This window comes from Haemaphysalis longicornis, unplaced genomic scaffold, assembly GCF_048455015.1.
Source record: "Haemaphysalis longicornis isolate Haplotype H1 unplaced genomic scaffold, Haemaphysalis longicornis Haplotype H1 scaffold_47, whole genome shotgun sequence".
NCBI lineage: Eukaryota > Metazoa > Arthropoda > Arachnida > Ixodida > Ixodidae > Haemaphysalis > Haemaphysalis longicornis.
The window spans coordinates 1,931,193-1,953,764 of NW_027526379.1; the positions used below are offsets into that span (position 1 = coordinate 1,931,193).

General features: G+C 48.1%; 1 long non-coding RNA gene across 1 annotated transcript; it reads left to right on the forward strand.

Annotated features, from left to right (window-relative positions):
• The first annotated feature begins 217 nt into the window (after positions 1 to 217).
• LOC144137711 (uncharacterized) lies at positions 218 to 19,244 on the forward strand. Its single transcript, XR_013315716.1, has 5 exons — positions 218 to 329; positions 2,537 to 2,634; positions 4,472 to 4,548; positions 9,586 to 9,673; positions 19,003 to 19,244. It is a non-coding gene; the product is annotated as an uncharacterized LOC144137711 (long non-coding RNA).
• The last annotated feature ends 3,328 nt before the right edge of the window (positions 19,245 to 22,572 follow it).

Sequence of the window (22,572 nt, forward strand, 5' to 3'; positions counted from 1 at the left end):
GGCCAATCCCGCTCGTGGGTATGTGCCACAAGTAAAGGAACGACAAGCAGAACTCGCTGACGTCATCATCACTGTCATCAAGCGACGGTTCCATCAGGCGCCCTTGCGTTCCGCCGCCATTCAGACATCTGCGCTGCTCGTCTCCCCCGATTTTTCGCTAGCGTATAGGCTGCCCTTCGAGGTGAGGCTTGAACGGTTTTCCGGGGGCTATCAGTCACTATGCTGCCGCTCAGCGCCGCTCGCCCGACTCACGCTTTACCTTGCCTTACAGGTTTTGCCAACGTCAGCATGGCAGGAACGAAGCCGGTCACTGTAGAGGTCGAACACTGGTCAGTTCCTTCCCGCTCTCTTCACGTCCACTCGCAAAAGCGACAAAAAAGCGGCACCAGGTCTTCGTTGTTGGTGTGGTTGCAGCGTAGTCGTACCGGGTAGAAATGCTTAGGGAACCGTAGAGAATCCACTTTCCTGGCGGCTGAGTGCTAGGAGTACAGTAGACGTACACGATTAAAGGGCTGTGGGAAATCACTCAGGGTGTCGAACACTGTTGGGCGTGTCAGTCATGTCGGGCGTGGCGTTCGCTTTCTTTGTCTTGAAAAGCAATGCGAGTTTAGTCGTCAGTGGTTGGTTGCACCCCGTGTCTGCGTTACTAGCAGCCGGAAACCCGAGCAAACCCCTGCGGAGCCAAGCGGTGCACGGACCACTTCTCCAGCTCGGTTGAGGGCTGCTGGCGTCATGATGATGATGACCTGTCACGTGGAATTAAGGGCATGGACCAGGTACGAGTAAGGGAACGATTGCCTGGTCGTGTTCGCTGCGCCACCTGGTAGCACTTGCTGAAAGCAGCCGGGAATGTGCGCTTCAGTTGTCCCGCGGAATTAAGGGTAGTACGCGACATTGAGCCTGTGCGTACGAGCAGGCATGAACCAAACACAAACAATGAATTGCGGGTCTGGTCTGATTGGTTGCGCTATCTGATAGCACTTGTCGAAAACAGCGGGGAGAGCACACTTAAAGTGCGACGATTCGGCTTCCACTGTAGGTGGAAGTCGGGCCATATGGCATATTGTTTGTGTTGTTTCTTTTCTTAGTGTATGCATTTGTGCATGTTTTATTACTAGTAGCGCGCTGCCCTGTCATATTTGTTCCTCTGCTTTCGTCGTTTGTTTCGCGATTTTTAAAAAAGCGGAAAAACAGGGGTAGGAGGGGACGTCTTCTTTTCGCGCCTGTCACCAAAGGGGCTAGGGTTTGCGGAACTATGATGCTTTACCGTACATCTGGCACCGCGAGCAAAACACTGATATGCCGCAAATTACTTCTAATTTGGAAGCCGGAAGCCTCGAGCACCGCACCTGGAAAGCGAATATACCGGTGTTTTCGTGCAAGTAGTGTGAAATAGCACAAACTGTATCGCAAGGAAGGCAATCTGTTGCTAGGATCCGATTCCGGCCAGACGGTAGTGCGAGTCGGGCAGCGCCCACAAAAAGCCGCGGATTTTCGGACGCCCTGAATTACTCAATATACACCAGTAGCGCAACTTAACATAGGCGCCAAGTATGAAAAATTGGTTCGCAATTGGCCCGCGGTTGACAGATGTCGTCAGTCGGCAGAAGTTTGAAGTGTTAATCACGTGCTTGCTGCTGCTGCCGTAAGTCCTATAACAAAGCCCCTGGAAACATAAGTAAACATTGCCTAATTTCATGTTTTCCAATTTGAAAAGCAACATTTGTAAAGTTGTGTTATTAAGTAAACGTTAGGTAAAGTTCAGTTTTTGTCCTCAAGGTGCCGCGCCGCAATAATTGCCCCTCTGCTTCACCGAAGCAGGGGTGCTTCCGCCGCCCGGGTTCTTAATATGCGAAGTTTCACAACTGGTCTATATTGAAAAACTACGCCCTGCACTGCTTGCTGCTTTTTGAGTTTTATACTTCTCGAGGAGGATATTGCGGTGAGAATACTGCGGTATATTTTTGTGATATATGTTATTGCTGTGTATTTACCTTTACCCCGCTGTTTTGTTTGTTGGTGCGAAATAAAAATCCGGAGTTCTCACCCAGCACTCGCAAAAACAGGAACCATCCTGCATATGAGACAAGTTTCCAATAAAGCGAGATGATTCTCTTCGAATAAAATAAGAAATGTCTGTTGGAGCGTGTGTCCCTTCGCTCTTGCGAGTGTAGGTCAGGGCGGCCACATTTAGACCTCAAGCTTATACGTCTCATTACTTCTAAATGCATTTTGAGTAGCGTAGTTATAAACAGGCGCCATTTTCAGGATGAGTAGAGTTTCAGGGAGCTAATAGCGGTTTCAATAGGTTTGCCGACGTTAGAAGCGTCCTCTCTTTTGTCGCCGTTCCAACCGCTGATGTGTCTGCTTTCTTCCGGATCCTCAGGGCGGGCTTTCCGCCGTCAAGACAAGTTGTACTTAGCTTCTCTTCTGTCTTCGTAAGGCGGACTCCGCGTGTAGTCCGCACTGAAGCTTCGCTGGTCATGCACTTTTAGTGAAGGGAATGGCTCATGCATAAATTTGTTTTCTCGCCCAGTTCTGGATGAGGGCACGCCCCTCGGTACGAGGAGCTGAAGCGGCAGATCCTTGCCCAGGTACCCTCGGCCAAAGTGACGAGCACCGTGGGACGCAAAAGTGAGTTTCGGGAGCTAAAAACGAAATGCGCATCTACATCTACAGAAAGATTGAAAGTAAAGAAAAAAAATGACCGCGTAGCGTCTTCCTTTTCTGTAAGCAGCGTCAGATGACAGTATTTGTGACGATTCTGCCATGTATCGCCTCCTTCTCTACCCTTTGTACCGTTCAGTCCCCACCCTTCTCCCCTTAGCAAAGTTCATTCACCTCCCCTCTGCTTATCTGCTCATCCTCCGTTACTGCCCTAGACTCAATCCTGCCTTTGTCGCCATGCTTTCTCATCCCCTGTGATCCTCCTCCCTTTCCAACGACTCCCCTCTCTCATTCCTCCCTGATTCTCCTCTCCACATCGCCTGCTCCTCTTCACAAGTCCCTTCTCCAATCTCCTTCCTTGTGGTTCATATACTATCTCAATCCCTCGCTCTCACCTCTCTACCTCCTCTCATAAAACGCCCCTCATATTCTTTCCCTTCCTTTCACCTCCCTCGTATCTATCCCTTTTTCCCTTCACCATCCTTCTTTTGTTCTACCTCCTTCATACTATTACCTTTACCCACCTCCATTTCTTTGACTGCCGATCTCTCCCCTTTCTTATATCCTCCCATACCTTCAGTTTCCCTGCCCACTGCACCACTGCCCCTTTCCCCCCCCCCATTTTTTCTTTTAACCATTCTCTCTCCTCCGCTTCTGCTTCTTTATCCCAGTGCTCGATTCCAACCTCTCACGTCGCACTTCCTCTTACTCAGGTACCTCTCCTTCTGTCGTCAATCCCACTGACTCTCCTCCCTGTCTCCCCCGGCAGGCACCTGTTCCTTTCTCTCCGTCGTCTAATCCAATCGCCATGGCCAACTCTCATTTCCCTTCCTTCCCGCTCCTGATGTTTCTCATTCTCCTACCAAGTCGCAGTCACCTTCCCCCCTTTTCTACACTCCTGCGACTCCTCCCTTCGCAGTGCCCTACTGCTACACACTTTTCCCACGCTATTCTATCCCTGCTCTTCCCTATTCCCCTCACTCTATTCACCCAATTTGTCCTCGTGGCCTTTCCCTTTGTAGACTGTCCCTATACAACAAACACTTAACCACCATTCCGCAGTGGCTCAGCAATCCATTAACGTGCTTGCTAACCAGTGACATTTCTTGCCGATCCAGGTAATGTACGCAAAGGGCCTACAGGCCGACAGAAAGTCGCCAAAATTTTCGCGCCCAAGAAGGACTGTCGTCTTTAAATTATTGCGGCGGGAAGAACACTTGTGCATTGTTCACCATGTTACATCCAATACAATTCGATTTAATCCAATACAATCCATTCTATTCCAATGCAATCCAATCCAAACCCAATTCAATCCAAGCAAATGCTCCTTGCGCATGCGCAACACTGTGTACACGGACGCCAAGCCCCGGACAAAGTGACGTCCTACGGTGCTTCACCCCTAACATTAGTCCCCTGTTAAAACGATCTGTAAGTGTAGTCTTTCCGATGCATTTATGCGGGTTTTGAATCACGCATTTAGACTGACGGAGCTCTATGTAGGCGCACGGCACTCCAACATTTAGACACTACTTGGCGCCGCCTTTGAGACTCCGGAAAGTTTGGCGCCAAATTCAAATTATTTTCGCAAATTTACTTAGGAATTCCTTGCGATTATCCAGCTAGAGGATGTGCACTTCGAAAAATACGGTTGGCTATCCGGTTGGGCAAACCGGTTTCAAATAGTTTTGGGCGATTCCGGAGTAATTGGCAAGTGAGTTTTCGAGCGAGCGATGAATATATAATTTACGATCACCAAATGCCCAGCAATATGATGTTTATTACTCTTGTTTCTTGGCGTTTGCAGCGTCCTTCGAGGTCAAGATCAACGGGGTCCTGGTGTACTCCAAGCTGGCCAAGGGGGATTTTCCGGACTTTGGCCAGGTGAATTGATCGGGTTACTTTTTGCGGTAGCTACTTTTTGGCAGCGGTAGCTCTGCTTCCTTTGACTTCTGGTTTCGCCTCTGGATGACCTGTGGGCCTAGTTGTGGGTGGAGGAGCATGGGCGTCCGCCAAACGTTTTCCAGGGGAGCACACGTCTACAGAAACGGCCTAGTGGGGGAGGGTCAGAGATTTGATGTTCAAGAAACCGAAAGCTTGAAAACGATCAAGGTTGTGTTCTTCTGTTGCAAAAGAAACACGGTTTGAAAGAACGAGGCGTAAAAACAAAGAGCCTGATGGTCAAACTAAAAAGAGTTCCGTAATTCCATGGGTAGGACAATTTCCCCCTTTGCCCCCTCCTACCCATCGGCCGCCCATACCCAAGACTCGAGCGCACGCAATTATTGTAGGGTAGACTAACATGAAAATGCTGATTTTGTTAGAACGACTGTGTACATGTGAGGTCTAGGTCTTTTAGGTACGCGGTGTTGCGGTACGGTCTTTTCTGTGTACGGACCTTTCGGGACACGGATGTTTCGGTGCGCTGGCATTTCGGTGCAAACACTAACTCAGGCAAGCTATTTAGGCTGCGTGCGTTTTTGACATGGAGGTGGCAAGCACGCACTTCCTAATTTATATTACAGATGTTCCAGCTCGTAATTTTGCGTTGTTTTAAGACAGACAGAGGACGGTTACAATGTCTTGCCAGAATCTTCTATTAATGCGTAGCATCTTTTCAGAGTTACCTCACAGCCAGACCAATGCAAGCCCTGCATTCGCACGAAAATGCAGAATTGGCGGAAGTAACCCGTTTAGCTGCTGGCAATAGAGTGAATGGAGATAATTGGTCCAACAGAATGTCGAAGAACGTAAAACACGACAAATACAAGAAATACAAATTTCGCAAAAATGAACTGAGAAATCAAATATATGCATCGTACACACATCCGGGAACCGGAGAACTGTAGAGCCTGAAAAAAAAAAAAAAAAAAAAAAAAAAACATCAGAAGGCCGGATTAAAAATAGCGAAAAATGGGCACCAGTGTGACGCCCTTCAATCCCACAAAAGGGCATAAGTGGCGGAAGTAACACGACTAATCGTGATAATAGCGTAAATGGAAATGATTTGTCGAACATTACAAAAAACCAAAAAATCCAGCGGCAACAGCAACGAACGGATACACTAGATAGGATCCGCGTCCCGCATGGAACGCTCGTGGAGCAAGGGAACGTGGTTCTACAAACGTTGTAGTCGGATGCCTCGATTCACGTGCATAGAGAAACCCGACTTGGAACAGTGGAACGCGGTAAATTTAAACATACTTGAGCAAACCTCTAGCGTGTTATCTTGGAAGGAACGATACGGGAGAGGAACAGCATGAGAGGTGAAAGGGAAAGAGAGGGAGGCATTTACTTGCCAGGGGCGCCAGTCGACTATCGTCTCGCGTCGACATTAGCAACGAAAGGAGCAGATACGCGGCCAATTTTTTTGTCCTTGCTTTCCTCTCGCACGTGCCGGAGCATTTCTGCGCCATTATGAACTCTTCGTTGGTTTCTTCCGCGGCCACGTTTTCTTCGCTTATTATCGCAAAAACCAACCCAGCGAGCTTTTCTAGCTAAATGAACGCGGGGAGTGCCGTGAAGTACATATGTTTTGTCTCAAATGTACAGTCTTTCTCAAAATTTTGTGGGCCACGGCGACCGTGGCCGAAGCAGGGGCGCTGCGCTTGCCGCGGTCAGCTGGTTGCGCGGTTAAAGAGAGCGAGGGAAACTTTTGCTCTTGCCTTTGTAGTGTGCCCGGCGGGACAATTGCTGCGCAAAGTGCCTGCGCTGAAGCTAAGTGCGACTGCTCCGAGAAACCGGCCCCGCTGCCCTTATCGCTCCAGCATTACTACGAAAGGAAGCGCGAAAGTTCCCCTCGCTCTCTTTAGCCGCGTAACCAGCCGATAGCGGCAAGCGCAGGGCCCCTGCTCGGCCGCGCGCCTGCTCCGGCCAAAGTCGCCATGGCCCACAAAATTTTGACAAAGACTGTACCTGCAGTTTTTTCCGCTAAATGATGGGGCCATGTATCACAAATGCCAGCTGTTGCAGCAGTTTCATACGGATCTGCCTACATAAACCTCTTGTTCAAGTATTCTCTTAAAGGGGTCCTGAAATACCTTCCGCCGATGCATGGATGTACATGTAACCAAATAAGACAATGTATCAGCAATCTCCTCCAGCAAGAATTTTGTTAAAGCGATGAGTATTAGCTGAGAAATCGTAAATCAAAAACCGCGCATTATTGTCGCGCCGCGTTTCCTCCTCTTTTCAACTGTTGACGGCGCGCGAGCACTCCCTCCCATGATGCTGCTATGGTCCCTAGAAACCATAATGCTGCGCTAGTCAGCGGTGACGTACTTCCGCATTACGCTCCTCCGACTGCCGTCTGCTACGGGCAAGTTTTGTTGACACCATGAATTCCGCACTCCGCTCAAGGATGTATAAGCGAACGAAAAATCTGGCCGCATGTGTGCGGTGGCCTGGCCTTGCCCTTTCGCGGTGTGCGTTGATGCAGTGCAGCACGTTACTTTTAATCGGCGGCGAACTCGCAGCCGCTGGGGAGGATCTTGCGCTCGGTCCCTTTCATGCACCGCGCACTGTTTATCCAAAAAGCGCCGTATCAGATGTGGTCCCGCTGGTGCCGGGTCTTATTTTGCGGTGGTGGTAATTCCTGCCGGCGCCATGTGAAAAAGACATTTTAAACCGATACAGAACCCGTGCACAAAAAGCTTCAATCATGTGACCAGTTCAGCTTGGGGCGACGCGTGGTGGAGAGCGGCAACGTTGGCAAAACATGCTCCGGCGCGGCTCTGAGCTTTCTAGCGCTGGAGCGAGCGCCTTTCTTTGACGATCTCAAACATCGGTTGCCTTGGCAACAAGGCACAAACCGCCCCAGAGGTCAGTTACGCTTGCGTGATCCCGGTTCAGCTCGGGGCCCCACGTCGCGGCATGTTGCCACTGCAGGCGTACCACTCACTCCCATTGGGAAGTGCGAGATGCGTTTGGCATTACAGGAGGCGATGGTGTGTGTGTTGTGGACGCCTTTGTTTCGCGATGAAATGCGACGTTGTGCTTCTGCGGGTGGATAGTGCTTCCCATGTTCTGGGTTATCTTTCTCGAGCGACGTACGACTCAACCTCGCATGGGGTATGGGCAGTGTGCGTGGCTAAAAGCCATCTCGGCTTGCGCGCCAGAGTTAAGTGACTTGCTGTTCGTCCCCGCAAACCACGCGCGAGGTGAATGCCGAATTTACGACGGGCAGGAGGAGGCAACCCATCGTCTCCCAATCGCGGTTCAGGCTTGCAACGCATGTTGTGACGTTGTGTTCGTTCGAAACGCATCTCTGGATTGTTTGGAAGTTGAATAAAATGTATCCGTCAAACCCGGGCATTCGGCTCAGGGCGTTCTCTGCGATTGCACGAAAGAAGTGCCACGGGGCTTCAACGCTTTCTTTATGGAACGTACTCCGGTAAGAGAATATTCATGTCGTGTTATGGCCCTGTCGCATTCAATACAAACGGTTAAGCGTTTGTTTACACTTGTTTCGTTTGTCGTAAAATGTCCAAGCACTCCGGCACTCCGCCGGCAGATCAGCCGGCGAGCCGACGCTGAGCAGACGACTCACCTCTTTGCCGGAAGTGCGTGAAAAAGCCGCCCAATAGCAGGATGTCTAGCTCATGACGAACATCTGGGAATCGATGATGTAGACATGTGAAGATGGCGGCGTCCAAAAACACGAAGGAAAGGGTGAGAAAAAAACGACAAACTTTGCAACAAAAGTGTGAGCTTTCCGCTGCGCGTAAAAGAGTAATACTTGGCCCAGAGGACGTTGACGACCCAATCTAACGGTTGCGCTGGTTCATTTAGTGTGCTCAAAATGCCTTTCAGGGCCCCTTTAACATTTGCCGGGATTTCTGAATCGAGGGACAAGCGGGTGTCTTTTCAAAGCCTCATTCTGGCGCGTGACGCCACGTGACTACGGTGGCTAGATCACGTGACCACGGACGAGCTACGACCACAATCCGGGTGCCTAAAGTGCTCCGCTCTTACAAAGCGGGGAAAAGAACATTGGGAACTCGAAAACGGATAGAGCAAACGGGCAACCCTACATTATCCTTGCATCGGCTGGTTTGTTGGTTGGTTGGTTGGTTGTAGGGTTTAACGCGGCGACGCAACGCAGGCGACGAGGCGCGCCGTAGTGGAGGGCTCCGAATTAATTTTGACCACCTGAGATCTTTAACGTGCGCCGAAATCTTGTACACACGGGCGTTTTTGCTTTTCGCCTGCATGAGAAAAGAGGCTGCCGCGGGGCCGGGAATCGAACCCGCGGCCTCGTGTTCAGCAGCTGGCTTCTCCTGAAAGAAACATAATTGGTGAAGTAAAGGCACTTAATCGCTATTGCAGTATAAATTTACATCAGTGGCAGAAGAAAACAAAAGAAAACTAAGACAATCAAATGTTATTAGGGAAATATTAGCCCGAATATTTGTGCATTTCAGACAATCTTATTGTTGCTTATTTGGGTTTTTGTAGCGACCTATTACAAGTTTTCTTTTGTTCAGTTACAGTAACTACACTTTCTTTTTGCACTTTGCGAAGCCCGCAAAAACCGCTGAGTAATTGAGCGCCACCACAGGGGAAAGGAAACTGCGGCTTTATAACGCAATGACGAAGAAATTGCAATTTTTTAGCATTCTGCGTTTGTGCGCGTTGCTTTCTCGTGATAACGCAGTGCACCTGACGCGTTACTATCAATGCATTACCGAAGGCGCCTTTTGTACTTTTCCAAGCGTTAGACAGTTTTGATTAGAAATTAAAAACAAAAATTCTATGTAGTTATTTCTATTGAGCTCTACGCTTCTCAATATGAAAATGTTGGGTTGTTGGTGCTAATTCATTTTGGGTATTTATTTTGGGAAGCGGGTGGGTGTGATTTGGTGTGGCCTCTGTTCCGAAAGCGAACTAACCCACTTGCTGGTGCTCCTATTTTCCCACCAGGTCGTCGCCCGTGTGGTGGCGGCCAGCCAGGGGAAGCCCGTTACGGCCATGTAGGGCGCCGCAGCTGCACCCTTTCTCCGCCATCACCGTGAGTGCCCAACTGCGCACGCGAAGCTTGCCTGTTGCACCGTACGCGCTTCTCGTACACAGAGCACTTAAAAAATTGGCGCAGCTTGCACTGGGGGTGCAATGCTGGAGAAACAGCATAGTTAGCGGTCTCTCTTCCTTCCATGGGAGACCCGGCTGTTCCACCTCGCATGGATTTCCGAACTTGTCGCTCAAAGTTCTCCATGATGGCGACTAGAAGAGCACCACGCCACGAACGCTGGGCAGTGTGTTCTCGCAGGTCCAGCTGTCAGACGGCGGGAGCTCCACACCAGGCGCATACTAACGTGCGCTCAGTATTTTTGCTTGGTTGTTTTTTGCAAGCTCATCATTTGGCGCAAGCCCACGCGCAAGTCTGGACGACGCCGCTGTACAGGACCCTTGATACCATCTGTAGCGCAGTGACGTCACGCCGTGAAAGACCCCGGTGAGGCTCGGCGGGGGCAAGGCTAGGCTAGCGAATCGAGCGCGACGCTATGGACTGCTGCGCCAGGGGTTGCTGGTCAACGCGATGTGACGTTCTGGCTCCGCGAGGCTTTTTGGACGGATAACGCTGGGCATAAGCAGCTCCGCTGCTCAAATGCAAATTATGGTGTTTAACGCGCCGAAGCAATAGTGGAGGGCGCGGGATTGGAATGTTGACCAGCTGGGGATCCTTAACGTGCGACGAAATCTCTGAACACGGGAGTTTTCGCTTTTCGCCTGAAACAGAATATATTTGCCGCTGCGGCCGGGATAGAACCGGTGACCTTGGGAGCATTAGCGCAACGCCCACAGCACACTTAAGCGTGCTTGGTGTTTACAACTGCAGGAAAAGGACAAGCTTTCGTGGACAGGTTTCATTTCCGGTTCGGCAGCTGCAGACAGGGGCCATGAGAACTGTCACTTAGGTTTTGCGTAATATATGACTAGCTGTGCTGCGGGTTTTTATGCTTCTTACACAACGCGGAATTTCTCATAAACCCCTGTCCTTGTTAGTAACGATTAGACCACTGCAATGGCAAGTTAACGCCTGCGGGGTTAACTGAATGAGTTGCCATTGTATTAGCAATCTGCCAACTCATTCATACTGAATGAGTTGCCATTGGCAAATAAAGGACGGGAGGTTCAACCGTAGCAATATAAATGTATATGTAGCGGCATTCTTCTGGTTAAGAGGGACTGCAGCTTAGTTTGTAACGTAGAGGACGCCTTTAACCCTGTTTTGTTGTCGCTCCAGCTGTCTGCGTTAAATAGGGGCACCAGCTGGTGCAAAATAGAGCTCTGCTCGCCTCCGCATACACTCCCACGCCTTAGCGCGAGCTTCTTGGCGCCCTCACAAAGAGGTCGAGTTCGGGCAGTCGGCGCGGTAGTAGGGCTGGCGTTTCTTCTACGAATAAGGGCATTGATCTCACGCTGCTCAGCTGAGGACACAACAGGTGCGTTCGTGCAGGATCGCGTACGTCTCGCTACCCCGTGGCGTACACGCGTCATTCATGCGCGAGCTCTTACCGCCTACAGCCGTACGCAACCTCGGCATGCTTCTCAGGATGCTCTGAGGTTCTTGCTAGTCGCATGCCTTACTGCAAATTTGCACTGCGATCCTGTGACCTGTGCGGGCGTCGATCAGGCATTTGTGGTCCGCATCGACGACCCAATTAGTGCCCATTAAAGATCACTTCACACGAACTTAGTCACGGAGCACTCGCCGGGCTCCACCGAACAACGACTGCGTGTCTCCATGTTCACTCTGAGTACCGACTTGGGCATACTGCCGAGCGGACACGTGGGCACTGCCGCTAAGGTGGACAGGACGCGCGGGGACTAGTTCAGTTTGCTAGTTGTTTCGCAACACGGGCGACGCCCTCTATGCTGCTCGGTAGCGGCTTCTGCTCACTGAACCATCCACATCGCACCACGAACTTTTAACATCTTTCGTAAACAGACTAGGGGGCGTCCTATTACTGCCAAGGCTGGTGTCACGGGCTGAAGTAACTGCCCCTGAAAATTGCCCCTCACTTGCCGCTCGTCACGCACGTGCCACAGTGGGTCCAGCATAGAGTTTCTTACAGTATACACTAGAGAGGAATCTGGCGCTAGCGTCTATGCGGCTCACATCAAGGCCGTATGTGTCGTCATGGCCCGCCATTACATCATGCGCTCGCCTTAGTTTCATCATTCGCTTGGATTGAAACGTTTTAGTGACCACAACTTCAAACAAAGTGCCACAAAAACGCGAATAAGAGTGTGCAGTAAGGTGTGTGGAAAATAAAACAGCCTCTTTTATTTTCCTAAGGGAAAAGGAAGTAAGGAAAAGAAAGTAAAGAACTAAAGAAAACGGAAGTACATCAAGCGTATTTTTGCCAAAACACGTGTACCTGATGTGCAGGCCAAGGTGATAGTTACGAACAACGTTAATATTTGGGGACTCTTATTTTATCAGTTTTAACATTATTTCAAATAATCAGTTGTTTGAAGAGTTGGGAAAGTTTTTTTGAGCGTGCCTATGAAAATCGCCTTCGTGGTGAACCGGTGCACCGACCGTCGGCTACAGTTTACCAAAACTTGCTGCTGAGCGAGTTCGTTTGTACTTGAAGAAAAAAGAAAACGCGGCGTAAACAGTCGAGGATGATGACAAGGTAAGACGGATACAGGTTCCCGTATCTGTCGTATCTCGCCTTCGTTGACGTATGTTTTGTTTCTTTTTTTAGTCAGCTACTACTCTAGCGTCGGCATATTACCCGCTACGTCATACGTCCTTCGACTGCGGCATGAGCAACGTCAGGTACGATCACGCACTGCCTGCGGTTTCACCGAACACGGCTACCACAGAACAGGGAGGATTTAGGCTTCCTCGTACCTCCTAGACGTGTTAATGCACAGAGAAGAAAGCAAATCCCGAAAAGCGGGTATGAATCCAATGGCCAGGCCAAGACCAAGACAAGAGCCGGGGTCTTCACATAAACCCCACGATGACGTGGATTACCAGGTCCAGTTTCCTCTCTGTTATACTTACTAAGAAACTCAATGGGGGCCAGGCGGAACAAGATGCGATAACAACTCAGTCAGCTTGTCTCGCGACCCCGTAATGAGGGCATCTCGAGCCACCTAAGCCATCGCTTGAGTCTATCATTTGGCATCACACGGTTCGTGTTCGCAGTCGTCGGCAACAACCACTAACCGCTTGTGCCATACAGGTCACGCTGCGCCGAGCAAAGTGGGCGCCTTGAAAAACGCCGTACCACAATCGGAAAGGGAGGCTATTCGCCGCGAGCTCGACATGTAGGTGGCGACAGCGTCGCGCTGCTAGTGTGGATGCTCCGCTGAGCGGCCCGTAAGAATGCACACTGTGGGCACGCTTCCTGCCTTTTTCTCGCCGTATGTCCGCACGAAACGTGCAAACAAGAGTTGTATGCTGTAGTTCGGTTCCTCAGCGTTCAATGTATAGCATGGAAGCGGCAGTCAGTTTTCATTACTACGCCAAAAAAAGCGACGACTCATCGGGAATCTCAGAATGGCCGTAATTGTGACAATGAACTTGTACGCTGTGGCTCGTAGCAAGCTCGATCTTTCCAGACTATGGCTTTGAACCTTCAATAAAAGCATAAATAGAAACAAATCAGGAAGCCTCGACCTCTGAAATTCAGTTTACAACGGCAATCTAAATCGCTTTCACTGGTAGCACGACGCATTCTTACATATGTGAGATGCCCTGAAATGGTAACACTACTTCACTGCCCCGAAATTATTTCAAAGAGCTTGCGATATTTTTTGTTTGTTCAAAAGGCAACATAAAGTTACTGAATTTTGATCAGCGCAAAGATTAAATGTAACCGCTCTAACGGGTCTTTTAAATAAAATTTTAGCGACTCTGAAGGAAGGTTTGATGAATAACGGTTTCGGATCACTTATTTAAGGCTTTCGTCGCCAGTGAACTTGCGAATTGAATTCTCAACGCACGCAGTACAATCAACATCTCATGTTTAGCTAGGTTTCCGCAAAGTGCCAAGCAGGTTTACAGTGTGCAAACCAAGCTTCTGGGACCTCACAGTGAGCAGAAATTTTCTGATACGGCTGCTCTGTTTGCCATTTGCGTTTTTTTTAAATCTAACAGGTGCCTGCAACACCGAGGTGTGTTTGCATTCTTGCGTATAAGGTCGCTTACGAACCCTAAAGATGGCAATAAATGAAGTTGCGCTGTTGCAGATGTAGTAAAACATTTCCTTTTTATTTCTCGTTGCGAATCAGCGCAACGGGTTCCCGGCAACTACTTTGTTTTGTAAACTGAATATCGCCTTTGTCTTGGCATTTATTTCTTGAGGATTGGTTAAAAAATGAAATTCTGTGCATTTCACTTTTTTTTAAGAAGGGGGGGATGGGGGGGTCCTGCCAACGTTGCAAGAGCAGCGAGAAGAGAACGCATGTAACGCGAAAAGCCAAACTATGGGTATCAGTATTACTTACAATCGAAACTACACTTGGAGTCATGTTCTGTAGCGGTGAAAAAGCAGTACTTTAACACGTATTTTCAAAACTGAAAAACCCCTCTTTGGTCCTAGATGGTCCAGAAATTGTGGCTCGCCTTTTTCAAAATTGTATTGAAAGCAAACATTGTGGGAAAAAATTAAAAAAAAACCCAGCGAGTCATGGCACACACCCCTCACACATGTGAGCAACAACGTGCATTATATTACGCGTTTTCTCCTCTTTCTTTAAACTTAGGTCCACCCTAAGAGGTTAAGACGTGACCATATTAGGCATTTGGTTATGCTGAGTGAGACGCGTTTCTGGACAAGGTGATTCATGTCGGATTTGAAAATGATATATATGAAAATGACACACGAAATGCCACAAACTCACAACTGCTTAATTTTACCAAAAAATCCCCCCTAAATACTCTTGCGCATCCATGGAAACGTATTTTAAATAATACGTGAAATTAGCAACTCGATACAGTTGAATAAATGTTTATTCCTCCTCCTCAGTATAAACAACGACTGTCCAAAAATGGTATTTATTTTAGAAAAGGCACGGGAAGGACACGATCACACAGGCGCTTGCGGGGGTAAAATACGTGTCCGGTAATGTATGGGCGATAGCGCACGGGTCGTGTGCAGTGTAAATGTTTTTGTTTGTTTCTTCTTTCTATAAGGACACAGCGCAATTTTACAAGGATGTGGAATTTGCACGCGTATGCACAGGTCTTGTCGCTTCTTACCAGTTTCGCGCACTAAACTTTGATCCTTTAAATAATCACCATGCCACCTTCAAAAAGCACCCTTCGACTTTCCCGACTATCCCGGCTGCACTCAACAATAAGAAAAGTGCAATGTGTGGAATCAATGTTTATAACACGTTTCACACTCAAGCGGTGACCACGGCGAAGATGTTTCGTGGAATTAAACCAGCGCATTAACCCGCAACAGCCGCTGATTATTGCGTTTCTAGAGGAAATGCGCAAGCAGAGGTAACTATGTCATTGCTTACTGCCAAACGAGCGCACATATTGGTTGTTTTGTCGTGTGCAGCACGCGTTTTGCGCCGCACGAAACGTGAAAAAGCAGACGAATCGAGAGCGCCATCCACACTAGGAGCGGTTCGTCCCAACGCCGCCAGGGGCCGACTGTGTTCGCGCTCGGGGCGAATAGGCTGAGTACCTCTACAGTTACGGAGAGTGCGTCATAGGTAACAGCAGAGTCCTTCAATGCTTTACTGGTCACGAAACTTCGGCTCTCGGTTCATATAGGGACCGCGCGCACCGCTACAGGCGCCACCTCCGCACGAAGGTCATCCAGCCGCCGCGCGTGCGGCGTATTGGCCAGCTCTTGGCGTGCAAACGATCGCTGCTTTTGGTGTCTGTGCGCTGATTAACTGCGTTTTTTTTTCGTACTAGTTAGCGATGAATAGTCCGGTTATTGTATTAATCACCTGCCTTCAATGGGGTTTTATTTTTCGAAAAAAGTTACCGTAAACTTCGGCCGCGAACGGCAACGGCTTCTGTGTGCTCTGGCACAAGCGCTGCGCCGTCGTGTTTACGGATTTTAAATCTATATTGCTTCTTTTCTTACAGCAAAGTTGTAAATACCACACATACGGTAGCTGTCTAGTCACGGACCGCTGCGGGCCTATCGATAATACAATAAAAAAACTCAAAGAAACCAAGTACGCGTCGTTCAGACTACGCTTAATGAATCCGTTTATTGCTCTGGAATGCACAGAACGCTAAAAGAGATAGCCCAATAGTATTGTCGTTTCGATGAGTGTGTACATACTTGAAAACATCTAAAAACGTTGCAGAAACGCGAAGGATCAAAACACGAAGAGATACAGGGTGTTTCAGCGAACACTTTCAAAAATTCTTAAATATAGGCTCTTCGAGAAAAAAAGAAACCCTCTTCAGAAGGAGATTACTAGCTGCGGCGGACGCCAGATAGTATCAAGGGTGTGCACATTAGTTAGGTGGGTAATTAAACTCTACTAATGAACTTCTTAATTAGCGGAGTTTGGTGGTTGTTGTCAATGATGATTTTGTGGCCCCAGAGAAGGCGATTTCATATCAGTTTTTAAAACAACGAAAAAGTCGGTGTTTAAAGCCCTGTAGCGTGAGGAAACCTGCCGTTGTTTTCCGCTCAAAAACGAAACTCGGCGCTGAAGGAGCGCTAAAAGTTATGAGCGAACGCAATGTCGGCTGGTGACGTGTTTCAATGAATGTGGCGGCCAATTCGAAATGTAAGTGGAATTTTCCCTAGCTAGGAAGACTCAGCAAGCAGCCACAGCCGCGAAAGCCCTCCTCGCCCAGCAAACAAACCTTTCCTTTGTCTGATGCGCTTTCTAACACACAGCGATTATAAACGAACAGCAAATAAACCTAACGAAAAAAAAAAGGAACGGATGGTGACGTTTCACATCTTGCACGTCTGGTAGCCACGTCAGATGTGGTCGAGACAATAATAAAAAAAGAAAAGCAAAACTGTCACCAACGCCCACTAGGGCTGTCGAAACGTGCGACCGTGTTGTGGGCAATGGCTAGCCTCTTTCTTGCGCCTACCAACGAAACAAAAGATAACGCTAGCCGTGGTATAAGGTGAGCGTTGATCATTGAAAAAATACAAGAGGCGATGGAGTTGATATCAGCTGATTCCCTAGCGTGGGAAATCACCAGAGCATTTTTCAATTGGGCGACACAGTCACTGCAACACGTCATCAGCGGATGTTGCGTTTGCACTACACTTCTGGCGCACCATGTGCGCTGCGTTTCGGTTTCATGGGGGAAAAAAACTTGACTTTTGCGGGCTGCAGGGCTCTACAGAGTGCATTTTTCTTTGCTTTAAAAACTGGTCCGTTATCGTCGTCTCCGTGGCTACAAACTCGCCATTGGCAATAACCACCAAACTTCGCTAATTAAAAAGTTCATTACAGAGTTTTAGTTAATTAACTATGTAATTCGCATGTTTCTCATAACTTCTGACGTCCGCCGAACCTGATAGCTTGTTCCTTAAGAGAATTCCTATGTTTCTTGAAAAGCCTACCTTCAGGAATTTTCGAAAGTGTTCACTGAAACACCCTGTATATGTTGCACCGTGTGTCCTTCCGCTTCCACGCTCTGCAATCCTTGCAAAAACAGAAAGCGAAAAAAGAACAATGAAAATGATTTTGTCACACGCAACAAAAAATTTCAATGTTACGAAGGGAAACAAAACAGCGTGGTCCAGCGTACAAAAATTTATTTTTTTCGCGCTGCGATGTGCAGCACACGGAGGAAACAGAATATTGCCACGTAGCCAAGAACGACGCAAAGCTTTTCTGAACGCAGCGAACTAGCGATCTCCTGCACTACAAAAGACTAGAATGAAACACAAACGTCAAAGAAGCAGTCCGCAGTGTGACGTGAACAGATGAACGTCGATAAAGTGAGTTGTGCGGAGTTTGCTATGCATGCATTACTCTTGGAACGTTATTAATTTCAGATCCATGGAAATGGGATCGAGTACATTGTCGGAGAAACAAAAAATCAATTTAGCGACAAGGTATCAAACAATATTGCCCGACGGGACGTACGACAAAAAGAGCAAACGGGCGCTCTGGTTGAAACGGCAGATAAGAAACCGGAATCGGCCACGCGCGGTTACAAAACAAACAAAACGAACCCTAAGGGATAATTCGCGGAAATATGAAAAGTAAAACCACAAGGACGTCCCAAAGCTTTTTTACACGCGAGCCTGAGCGCAAGGTAATACAAGTTCGCAAACAGGCAATGAAGCACCGCTACAACCTGACTGATATGACACAAATCCGGCTTTAAGTTAGCCTTGTACAATTCTAGGTCCACGATGCTCTCAAAAGGGTACATTGCTTTTTCCATTCTCACACACAGTGCATTTCCACACACGGTCGCACACTTATAATCGAAGCTGAAATCTCCCGTTGCTTGCCTTGGAATGGCGCCCCTCCATTTGCCACACAGCTGCCCGTCGCTCGGTCAAAAGAACAAGCAAACATTTTCTGTTGTATTGTTGTACAAGGAACGACATCCCGGGACGCAACTGATGTTCGACATCGTCGTTGCACTACTTAAGTCGCATCACAAGAGCGCGATATGCACGTTACATTTTTTTCCGCACAAAACAAACACAACTCGTCGCGGCTCCGCCGTTAGAGCCAGCGCAACGCCGCCCGAGGAGTGACCTCAGTGAGAGGGTGGCGCCACCGCGCGGCGGCCAAACGCAGCATATGAAGCTCTCCCATTGAGTTACGGAGCAGTTTCGTGACCAGTAAAGCATTGAAGGACTCTGGTAACAGCAAGCAGCGCCCCCAGAAGCAACTGTTGAAGTAAAGCGACGAGCAGCCAAAGGAGACGCAACACACGACCGATAAGCTGATTGATTAATTGATTGATCGATTGATTGATTTATCAATCAATCAATCAATCAATCAATCAATCAATCAATCAATCAATCAATCAATCAATCAATCGATCATCAATCGATCGATCAATCACACATGATTCTGAAATGAGTAGAAAAGATAACTGTGTAATGTTCCTTACATGAACTTAGTTTGTACCGCGTATTCTGATAAACGTGTTCAGTAAATGCTTTCAGAAACCCGAATGTGCTTGCGGGAAATGAATGTGACCTAACGATAATTGCTTTCATAGCGCCGATGCCCGTTCGATAAGTTGCTTTTGCTTAGATCTATATCATACAAAATGTCATTATAGTATTAGTAAGCAACTATTCGATTGATCATTTATTTATTAGGCTGCCTTAAATCGTCTACAAAAAGGCGGGAAACAATCTCTTTTGAAAAGTGAACTGCGGATTTCTCTTGCAGGGTGTAGACCGAGGGGCTGGAGAAACGCAACGATGCGGTGTGTTGCAACGCGCCCTCTACTGAACTCCGCTGGTTGACAAACCAAGGGGATGTTTCGGAGTGCAGCCCTCGAAGACGCACCCATGACGGCGCGGTCTCAAACTCTCGAGGGGCCTTGCCTGAAGAACTGCGGCTTCCTGCGTGTCTGCTCTCTGTAGCAGCTTCTTGTGTGTCCTGGTGGAAGTAAATGCTACTTGTAAAATTTGTGTCTCGTTGTTCTCTATTCATGTAGGCGCAGCAGCGTCAAAAAACGTTCGTGGGAGTTAAGGGCGATAGGGGTCAAGTCCTCTTGCAGGCCGCAGTTGCAGGAACTGGAACGCCGTGCTTGCCATTTCGCTGTAGCTAACTGTTGCAGTGCGACAAACAAGACAAACTTAATGCAGGTCGAGAGCTGAACTAAAAGATGACAGGTTGGCACTAAGGAAAATAGTCTAGGTAATTAAAAGTGAACCTAAAGAAATAGAGCAAGGGAAGACAAACAATGCATGTTACCATGGTTGTGATCAAGTCGTCGTGATAAGCTGAACAAGCGGCACAGCCTAAATATAGTTAAAGGCTATGCGCCAACAGCTAGCTATGATGATCAAGCCGCAGAAAGCTTCTACGAGGACGTCGAAGCAGCAATGACGAAGATGATGAACATTCTTCTACAAACGAAGGAATAGGAAATGGACACGGAAAAGTCCAAACGGTTCAACAGAAAATGAAATTGACTTCATTTTAAGTGACAACAGCACCTAGGTGTGCCAGGAAAACTTAAGTGGCACAGATCAGACGACGATTAGGCGTAAGGTAAAGCTGAACTTTAAATTAGAAGGAAACTTGTTAAAAGTAAAGAAAAAAAAAACAGCATGGCATCAGTCAGAGCCACGGTGGAGGAATTTGATATAACCTAACAAATTAGCGCTCCTAAAGAGTATAATGACGATGTAGGGAGATGTGGCTGCCCCTGCAGGAGGGAACGATAGCTAGGCGGCCCGGCGCAAAGCTCTGGAGCCTGGAGATAAGCGAGTGTTTGGCCCTACGGCGCGGGCCTCGCTGTGCCTGCAGACCTGGCGACGTCCCGGCGCTGCCGCACGGTCGTCGCCCTCGGGTGAATGTCGCCTTTCTTAGCGCACCCCAACTGCAGCAGGTCTTGTATATTTCTCATTCCGACGTCCTCTTACTCCTCTTCCACATACTTCCCACGCTCCTCCCTTAGGGCACATACCCCCGGGCGGGTGATTGTCCTGGTCTTTTCGTTAACCTCTTCGCCCTCGTCACAGTTTTTTGCGTGCATCTCACTACAAAACTACAAGACTCCGAAAAAGCGTTTTAGTCAGTCAACACCGCTGGTGTGCTTGAAGCATTGAAAAACCAGGGAATGGAGGAGACCTACATAAAACTCGTAGGCGAGATACATAGGGGTAGAACGGGTAGGATAAACACTTCACAAGAAAAGCGAAAAGTTCCCGATCACTAAGGGTGTACGACAGGGAGATACCACCTCGCCAAAACTGTTCACAGCTGGTCTAGAGGGGACATTTAGGAAGCTTGAGTGGAACAACGTAGGATTACTAATAAACGGATTCTTGAGAAATTTGATGTTTGTAGAAAACATAGTTTTGATCAATGAATAAGTAGAGCAGCTTGGAAAAATGCTCGAGGAACTACAATCAGAAAGCATGGCTGTCGGAATAAACATCCCAGGCAGCACAGAAAACGTGGCCCGCCTTTGGCTTATTTTTGGCCGATGCTTGACCTGTTTGGCCATTGGCAAAGTTTGGACTGCCAGAGAACTTATGTTCTTTATCATGCATTTGGTCACGGAATACTTGTCTGTTCGGCCAACCGATGTCTTTACACCAAAGGCAAACATCTGGCCACAGAGAACATGTTTTTTCATTGGTCGCCACACGTCCGACGACGAACAGCACGCGTCCGGCCACAGATTACTTGTTTCCTTTTTGGCCAGCTGAGGTCGGAAGACGAACTGCAAGCGACTGGCCACGGGGGCCACGTTGTCTGTTTGGCCAGTTTAGGTCCCCAGATGAACGGCAAGCATCTGCCCACGGAGTACACGCTTTCTCCATGGCCACCATACGTCTGATGACGAACAAAGAGCGTCTGGCCACGCATTAATCGTTTCCCATTTGGCCAACGGAAAATGGAACACGAAAGGCAACAGTCTGGCCACGAATTACTTCTTTCCTCTTTGGCCAACAAAGGTATGAACGACAAGCATCTGGACGCGGAATACTCGTTTTCTCTGAGGCCACCCTCTACGAGTCAGTCAGTTTCCGGACAGATCTCCGGACAGAGAATTGCGTGTATGTACGTGACGACCTCTGGAAGGAGGGGTCGCGGTGGACGGGAAATACAATGGTGCGGGCGAACGAGCCGCTTGTCTGCGGGGACTCTATGGCATGCAGTAGCATGGTATGTAGGTTCGCGAGGCCCTGGCGGTGGCAGTAACCTTTACGGCGAATCTCCCTTTCTGTGAGTCAGCTAATGAAGGCCATTATAGGCAGAAAAATCTCTCCTTTAGTTTATAAGCTCTGATAAAGCAGGTAGGGCTGCTGACATGAGACTTGTCTTAACTGAAATGTTAGTGTGTGGGATGCTAAATTCAACTTCGAACATTTTTTTCGCGCCGAAGCTGGCTTAAACAAAAAGGTATACCTAAATGCTACATTCACATCACACAAGGGTATTAAGTTAGCACGGCAAAGGCGACGTCAGGTCATTCTTTTAAAATAAACGAAAAAAAAAACGGAAGCTGTTGCAATTGATGTAACTAGCATTCGTGTGGTGTTTGGAAGCACCGTGCCACTCTGGTTACTTTAGGCGTGATACCCACGCATAAAAGCAAGAACAGGCAATGACCATGTAGACAAGTCATTAATTTTCTTTTTCCCAGCCTACCAAGCACATGCATATGCTCCTAGCATACAGCTAAGTGCCCGTGATACACGTGGCGCTACTGATTCACATCAGCCTTTCATTTGAGACATGTGCTGTGTTAATAAATATTATTAAATTTGCGTCGTAATAACATACCCCTTAGCCTTGCTATGCATGACTACATACTTCCCTGTGCCACAATGTCTTGTGACCGAGCTACTTCGCCGAAAACACGATGTTTCGTCATTGTTGAGTGAGTGAAACATCCTTGACGCTTCATTTCGGTTATATTTCCTATAGAGTTCAGTACCTGTACAAAAAAAAGAAACCTTCTAGGATTCGAAATATGTATTTTACGACAGCTACAGGCTATGCTGAAGTTTTACGCTCTAATGTATATGTATATGAAACGCGAATGCTCTGAAACGACGTGAGTTATTCATCAAAAGTTATGGGAACCACGGAAGTTGCGAAGCCCTATATTTCTGGCACCCAGGGCATAAGAACTCTCCTGACATGCACAGAGGATAATACAAGCGTTACGAGGTTGCACGCAGGTTGTTGAATCCAAGCTATGCATACGACGATTGTGAATACCTTAGTAGTACGAAATCACGTGCTGGGCGCGTCCTGAATTTAGAAATAATG